Raw genomic sequence first — 7,852 nt, forward strand, 5'->3', positions numbered from 1 at the left:
GCAAACAAATTAAAATGTGCGGTACATATATCACTGTGTGGTAAATGTTTATACATAACTACCCGGGGCGAAAACTCACAAGGATTGTGCTTCTATATTATCTATAGTTTACATCGATCGTTGAGGGTAGCTACAGTTCGGGTTTCAGGATCTAATATGATTTCTAGAAAAATCACTTAATTAGAAACAGGAAATCCCTGTACTAGAGGGAAATCCACATTTAAATCCTTGGTGTTCGGGAAGAACCTTCTCGTTGAAAACGAGTCCCCATAATCCTACGTGTTTGAGAAACCTGCATGTAGTTTGTGACGTCATGCCATTTAAGTAATATAAAGAAAAATACTGCCATATCAAGTACTATTGGTTTTAAGAAGTATAAAATACCAAGTAGATACCTGCGGAAATCTGTGATATACATTTCGTTAGAAAAGGTAGACTAAGGTAAGAAAATATTTGATTCATTATTTTATTACTTTAAGATAATGGAAGTTGCAGATATTGAATTACATTGTATCTACTAGTATTTCTAAGCATTTCTTAACATACTATTATATGTAGCATTACAATATTAGTCAGCAGTGTTTAAAAAAGTGTAAACAAGTTATAAAAATTTATCTTTGTACTTTTTTATGCCAAGGAAATCTCCGTCCTTTTACGCTTTATTTACGTTATGTGAATATATTTCTTAAAATGTATTATTGGCCAGTGTACACGTGTTTTCATGCTGACGTTTGCGTGATCATTGTTCGGTATAGTCTTGGTACTGAGTAGTGAGCTGACATGTCCCAGATTGGTGCAAGGTAGTCGTTGTATTAACCTTTACTTTTATTGTCATAAACACAGTTTGCAAATACACGTGTCTTCATCTAATACACCGATAGGCATGGAAGAGGTTAACGAGAATTTCAAATCAATGCAGAAAAGGAAAAAAATCGAATGAACATCCGGGTCATTGAAGTAAAAGCAAAGAAGCAAATGAGATCATAACCTGATGCTATGAATTCCCAATTGCCAAAAAAGTTGAGAAAAAATAGAAGGAAAAAATTTTAAAATGTTATAAATTAGAGTTCCACAGATCTAAACTTAGTTGCTACACAAGGGGAACTGTTTGTCATGTACTACTTTTAGAGCCATCGTCTTCTGCAACGTATGCAAATAAAGCAAACACGCCGGAAAACGTTATAATAGCATCTAAAGGTTAAGTGGTACATGTATAAGTTGTATGCTAAATGCGAACCAATTTTTTGGGCATGCATAGTAATATTTTAGATAGCACGACAACGCTTCGTCCATGAGTTAGCCAAATTAAAATAGATGCAATCTACAGGCTAGTAAAAAGATAAGTTCACACACCTCATGTATTCCTTAAATTTTGACCTATGTTGACAACCTGCTGCTAATTAATCTTTAAGTCACTGGATCAGTATACTGAATATTGGACATGTACGGATGTACGGATGTACTAGTGTTCAACACTTCCGATTATCCTTATTCATGTAATGCAATTTCAAAATTTCATTCCAAAATGCACTTTAAGTACACTGGGAAAAAATTCCGCGGAAAATTTGTGCCCGCGTTCATAGCGTAAATTAATACCACGCGGACAAAAGTATGTCTACAGTATCTTTACAACGAAATTGAAATGTATTCAACATATTGAAAACGTGTTAAAACTCTTAACTTTGCCCCTCAATTTTGTGAATAGTAATTTTAGACGGGGAAGGCGGGGGGTGGGGGTGGGGGGTGGTGGACAATGAAAATCCCTTTGATACTAGATCAGGCAGCCAAACGCCAGACGGACCAAAACATAATGCTTTCATCTTCGAACTTCAAATCTGTCTTTTTGACTATTGTTGTAAGTTTAAATTTTTAATGTAGCCCTATATTGTTGTAAGAGCAAGAGAGCTCTAAAATGTTATTTTTCGATGCAGAAAAAAATTTAAAACCTACATTTACGTAAACTGTTTATTGGCATGCTATCAGTACATGTTTTCAAGTAGGACACAAACTGATAGACAGACAAACGAATTGCAAATACTAATTGGAATTCGATTTCGATTTTTCGGGACAATAGAAATGGTCATATAAATATAATTCATCTCAAGAATGGGGAAGGGGATTCGAAATTGGCATGAGAGCAAATACAAATGCTCTTTCATTAAAACAAAGGTGACCAATCGTTCATGCAACGTAATGCAGGAAAGCGAGATAAACCTATATTTTCAAGTCCTTATTTTACTGACATTTACGTGTTTATGTTACATGTATTATTTCATATCAAACTTACATAAGCTCATAAAAGTGCAATATGTAACCTTTTGTCTCCGTCGCGGGTTTAATTTTCAAAAACAATATACTCTTTAAATTGACGTCAACAACCTAGATCGGTATCCGGTATACAGTATTTTTTTAGGGAAAATAAACAAACATAAAAAATATTTAAGGGGTGTGTGTGTTGCTGCTTGGTTTGTAAATATAACAAGTGTTTTGTTGTTTTACGTAATATTTCACACGGGCATCGTTTTCAGGAAACATTATATATTCATGATTGAAAATTCCATTTTATCTGCAACTCCTTTAAGGGAAATTAGCATAGGAATTGCAACAATTCATCAAAACATTTGCACTTTATTTTTCAAAATATGCAAGTGTCACGTATGTACTTGACTATAATTACAAAAACAAATATATATTTGTTCATTGTATATATAAAATTATGATTTTAAACACCACTCTACTTGCGCAAAATACATACTGCATGCATATAGTACTTTGAGAAAGATTCACAAGCACAGTGCCTGGATGCTTATTAGAATTACAGGAATATACTCAAAAATACATTACCCATTGGATGTTTTAATGGTTACTGAAGCAACAACATATATGTTATTATCAGATTACAGTGTAAGAAGCCATTGGAGTAAAATACAACACCTCTTATCGCGGTAATTTGACAAGACGTGTGGTTTTAGGGTACGTAAAATACTGTAATTTCCTTATATTACGCAAGTACTTAATTCCACGATCCCGCTGTTTTGTATCAAATCGCGAGAATATAAAATCGCGAACGCAGAACATTTATCAATATTTCTTATAGTTCCCAACTCTCAGAAAATAATAGCGAGGTTTTAAAATCCGCGAGGCATGCTTCTCGCGATTTTACGCGGATATAAATTCCTCGCGTTTAATTAGGAATTTACTGTAATTCGACCATAAACTGTTGACAAACAACTGCTTCATTTTCTGAGGAGTTCATAATTTTTGTCGTGAATTGATATGTTGTAGTTGTTTTCCCCAAATTGAATCCTTTTGTAATATATACAATAAATATGATAAAAGCAAAACAAAGGTTAACCGTTGATGAAGAAATGTTCAATATGCTTTTCAGACTTCCAAAAGTATTAGAGTTTAATCCGTCTCCGTGTCATTAGGCACATAAGGCCGGTGCTTACCCCCCAGTTTCCGTGGTGTTAAGCGGAGGAGAGTCACACAATTTCCAATTTTTTTGTTGTTACAGAGCATGTTCAAAAAGTTTGAAGATTTTACCTTATCCGTTTGATTTCTACAATATGATATGTAAAGACTATTGGTTTTACTTTCTTTTCATTCACGCACACGTGAATTTGTGCATGAATGTTTTTCATTGTCATTTGTATAAAAGGTTCATCAGCACAGTTTGCGGACATATAAACTCAAAGGTCTTGCAACAACAAATACTAGTATGTCGCCGAACTCGGATGTATTATCAGTTAAGACGGACTTATTGACCGATGGGAGGCTGGGAAGATCTGATGATTAATATTTAATACTTACAGACACCTCAATTACGACAAAGTTATACTAATACGTTTAATAATTTCAAATCAAATCGTCGTGTTTACGCAAGCAATTTTAAATACTGTAACACAGACATGTTAACACGACAAATGAATAAGAAGATACGAGAGTGGTGTATCTGCATATACTGTTGCCTTCTGACTCAAATTCTGAATTGATAGTGATGTATTATTCTGGGTCTTACTAATCGGCTAACATTGTTTATTGAACTCTACGATTTCTAGTTTATGTCAATTTAGACAATATTATTACGAAAATTGAATCATGAAAATTCATCACTAGAAAAAAAATCTAGATCCGGAAAGATTCAATGAAACATTTCTGAAAAGGTCACAAAAAACTATTTTATTGATTGCATTGTTTAAGTTATCTGATGTGTATTGCATTTGATTAACATGTTCTATCTTGACACGTAATAAGTATGCATATTATATTTGTTCTCGGCAATAGTACATACTGACTCAGAGCTTTCCCTTCTACCAAAGAAATTGTTTCTGGTCTTTTGCCTGCTCAGGCAATAAATGAATTTTCTATAACCTAATTCGATTTTTAGTATTTTAAGTTAGTGTTTAGAAATGTATATTATAGAAACTTATTATACCATTATGCATTAAGATAATTGTAAATCATTATGTAGATTACAAATTTTTAGAGCGACAGTAAAACAAACATAATGCAGGGATCTTATAACAGTGCATGGTCACGATTTTGGCCAAAAATTATTTTTTCGATTTTAATATTCACAATGCTTCAGTAAGGCATTTTTGATAGGCAACCAAAATTTGAGTGTCATTCGTTGAGTTATAAGCGAGATACATAGCTTACAATTCTTAGATAGTCAAATCAGTTTGAATTTTTTTCACTGGTATATTGAACTTACCTAAATAAAAACAGGGCACAAGCCTTGTTTACATGACAGAGAACTGTAAGCTCTGTATCTTGCTTATTATCTCAACGGCTGACTCTAAAATTTCATTTGATCATTAGAAATGCATTCCTAAAGCATTGTAAATAATAAAAACAGAAAAATACAATTTAACCAAAATCGTGACCATGTCCTTTTAACTCTGAAAATCCCGCTGCAATTGTTTACCACTGACGTCTGCGCAATGTTACACATAAATTCGAAACTTAGATCTGATTTTGCCGATTGACTGGCGATCTGATAGATCGCACTCTATTGGCCGGGAGTTTAATAGATCGGGTTCAAAAGTTATGAAAAACCGAGTACAATGAAAATAGACGGAAATATTTAATTTGTAATAAAACAACCAAATCCCTTTTATTAGGTAGAACATGGAAAAAAAATATTTATTTGCTTCAATCTATGGCAATGACGTTCTAATTTTATAAAATGATTTCCGAAGATATTAATTGTTTGATATTTCCGGAACAGACTTAATAGATTTGAAAGTTATTGGCATGTTTTAATTACATGTAGTACGTGTTTCCAACAGAATGTTTTAATAAACAGGTGCGAAATCCTCGAAAACCATGTAGGATGTGATAATCAATGACTGATTTTGTCATGTGGTCATAAAATGTTCATGTACTTCCGTTTTAATGCCCACTCATCTGGTCACAGTAATTTGATCGTGGCATCTGGCACAGATAGTACTGCCTACATGTATCTCCGCGTGAACATCGAACACGTGTGTCGTTAATACAGTGTGAATATTTAAAATTTTACATAAAATAAAGACGCTTCCAAGAAAGTTGTGTTTTGTGGATATATCACTGAATTTATGAATTTTGCTCAAATCTCTGATTTCAAAACAAAAAAGGGGGTGGGATTATCATGGAATTCTAATTTATATATATTCGACTTACCCGCTGGAAAACATCGTGCAAGGTGATTAATCAAATATTAATCAAAAGTCGATAAAACATAATATATTATAAATCATGATATCTCATACATTTACTTTTTATATGCACAAAGAAGGAGTTCGTTTCATAAAGAGCTAGTGCTCCTATACTCTGTCCCGAGTTTTTGCTTCCACCACTTTTTGCCTGATATTTCGATAATCATAAATACCTTTGTGCTTAAACTACGTTCATCCACTAATACGAAAAATGTCCAGATTATCTGTTTTGAAACGCCCCCTCTATCGCTTCAAGTTTCAATACACATCCAAAAATAAAAAGTCTACGGGGATTTTGCATTGCATTAGCCATGAAATAGCCCGGTTGATAACGTTGAAAAGTTGCACGAGGTATCCCGTGTACCTGTACTTTTGAATGGAAAAAAGATGAAAACATTTCCCATTATAAATCTCCTTAAGAAATTTGTTTTCGTTCCTGTGAACTTTTATGAGTGAAAAATGATAATTGTTCAATGAAGATATCGATTTCAACTGTATTTCATTCACAGGTATGTGTATTTTTATTAAAAATCATCAAAAAGTGAACGAAGCAATAACTTGGGACATACTATAGACTTACCGTTACGCAAGAGTAAGTAAGAATGCTTTGTAAATAAAGTCTCAGAACCGCGATGACTTCCAACTTAATAGAATGAATATAAGTACAATGTATAAATACTTTATATTGTTATTGAAAACATCTGTATATATTGGGTGTGCTCATATTCAGAATTAATCAAGAGAATTAACAAGAATACACATACTTCTTGCATGGTTCAACCAAAATTTTATCATATACCATGCTGAAGCTTGTTGTTCCCTTGGATATTCTGATATTCATAGCAAGAAGTCATCCAAAATTCAGAATTGCCTTACGACATGATTGAAGATTAGTTAAAGTTTAATTGAACAGATTTAAACAAATCCGATGTCAGATGAAAAATGTTTTCCATATTCTTGCGGTATTGCTTTCATTTTTGGAAACAATTTACAAAATCGGTCCTATTCATATCCAACAACACCATTTACATGTAAGTAGTTCAATAATGGGGCATTTATTATCCGTATTGACATCCCACACCAACACATATGTAAATAATTATCCAATTATTATTTAGTTTATACGTATGATATGTCAACATACACGCTACATATATTTGGAGTAGATCAATATATGGTGGTGGAAAAAATATTAATTTTATTAATACAATAAACATATCGTATATATTAAACTGCCCCTGATGGACTTCACAATAAAAATATGAAAGCAATCTGAATGCTTCAATTCGTTTTGAAAAAAATTACAGAAGGACACTATAATAAATGTTACGAACATGAAGATTATTGTAAAACTATCATTGAATCAAGCTTCAATGACCGACCACTCACGATTTAGGACCAAAATTTAGACAGACAGAAGCAGGAAATGGCAGCTCTTATTCACCACATGAAAATCAATATTTCAATTGACTATTTTGTACAGTAATGGGGTATGTAAGGGAATCCATCGAAGAAAGGAAACGCAAATGGATCACATTCGTGAGATTTAAGTATCCCCTCCCTCTATTGTAAAGATAACGAACTCCTGCATTTGTATCAGTCTCCTCAAATTTTTGTCGGGAATATTATTTCCATTGTATTTAATTTTCCATCAAGATGATAGCAATTAGAAGACGTTTCCTTGCCCTCGCCATTCCTTTAACATTAATGGAACTCTTTCGAGGATGGATGACATAATAATTCGTCCGATGACTCTTCTGTAACGAATGAAAAAAGGGGTCGTGTTCTACACGTTTATTTTGGATTCCGTCACATTGCTTATTGATTGTATTAATAGAACAACCTGTGCCACTGAAGAGTCTGCGAATGAATTCAAGCACATTATGCACTTTGAGGAAGTGCTCGTGATATTTTTTGCTAAAATAAAGAAGTGCATGAAGGTCACGGAGGTTTGAAAATGGGCTCAACTTTAATTGATAATAGTTAAGATTTTGCAAGTCATGCGAAGATTTACGCATCTGTGTTTATTCACTTTGCTCTTTGACAATCCTGTATGAGAAATAGAATATGTAGTACGCTACAAGCGGTGAGAAAGTACACTATCGTCTGCAATTATTTATGGCTGTGTCTTTATTGTATCTGAGTGGAAA

The sequence above is a fragment of the Crassostrea angulata genome, chromosome 1 (assembly GCF_025612915.1).
Source record: "Crassostrea angulata isolate pt1a10 chromosome 1, ASM2561291v2, whole genome shotgun sequence".
Taxonomy (NCBI): Eukaryota; Metazoa; Mollusca; class Bivalvia; order Ostreida; family Ostreidae; genus Magallana; species Magallana angulata.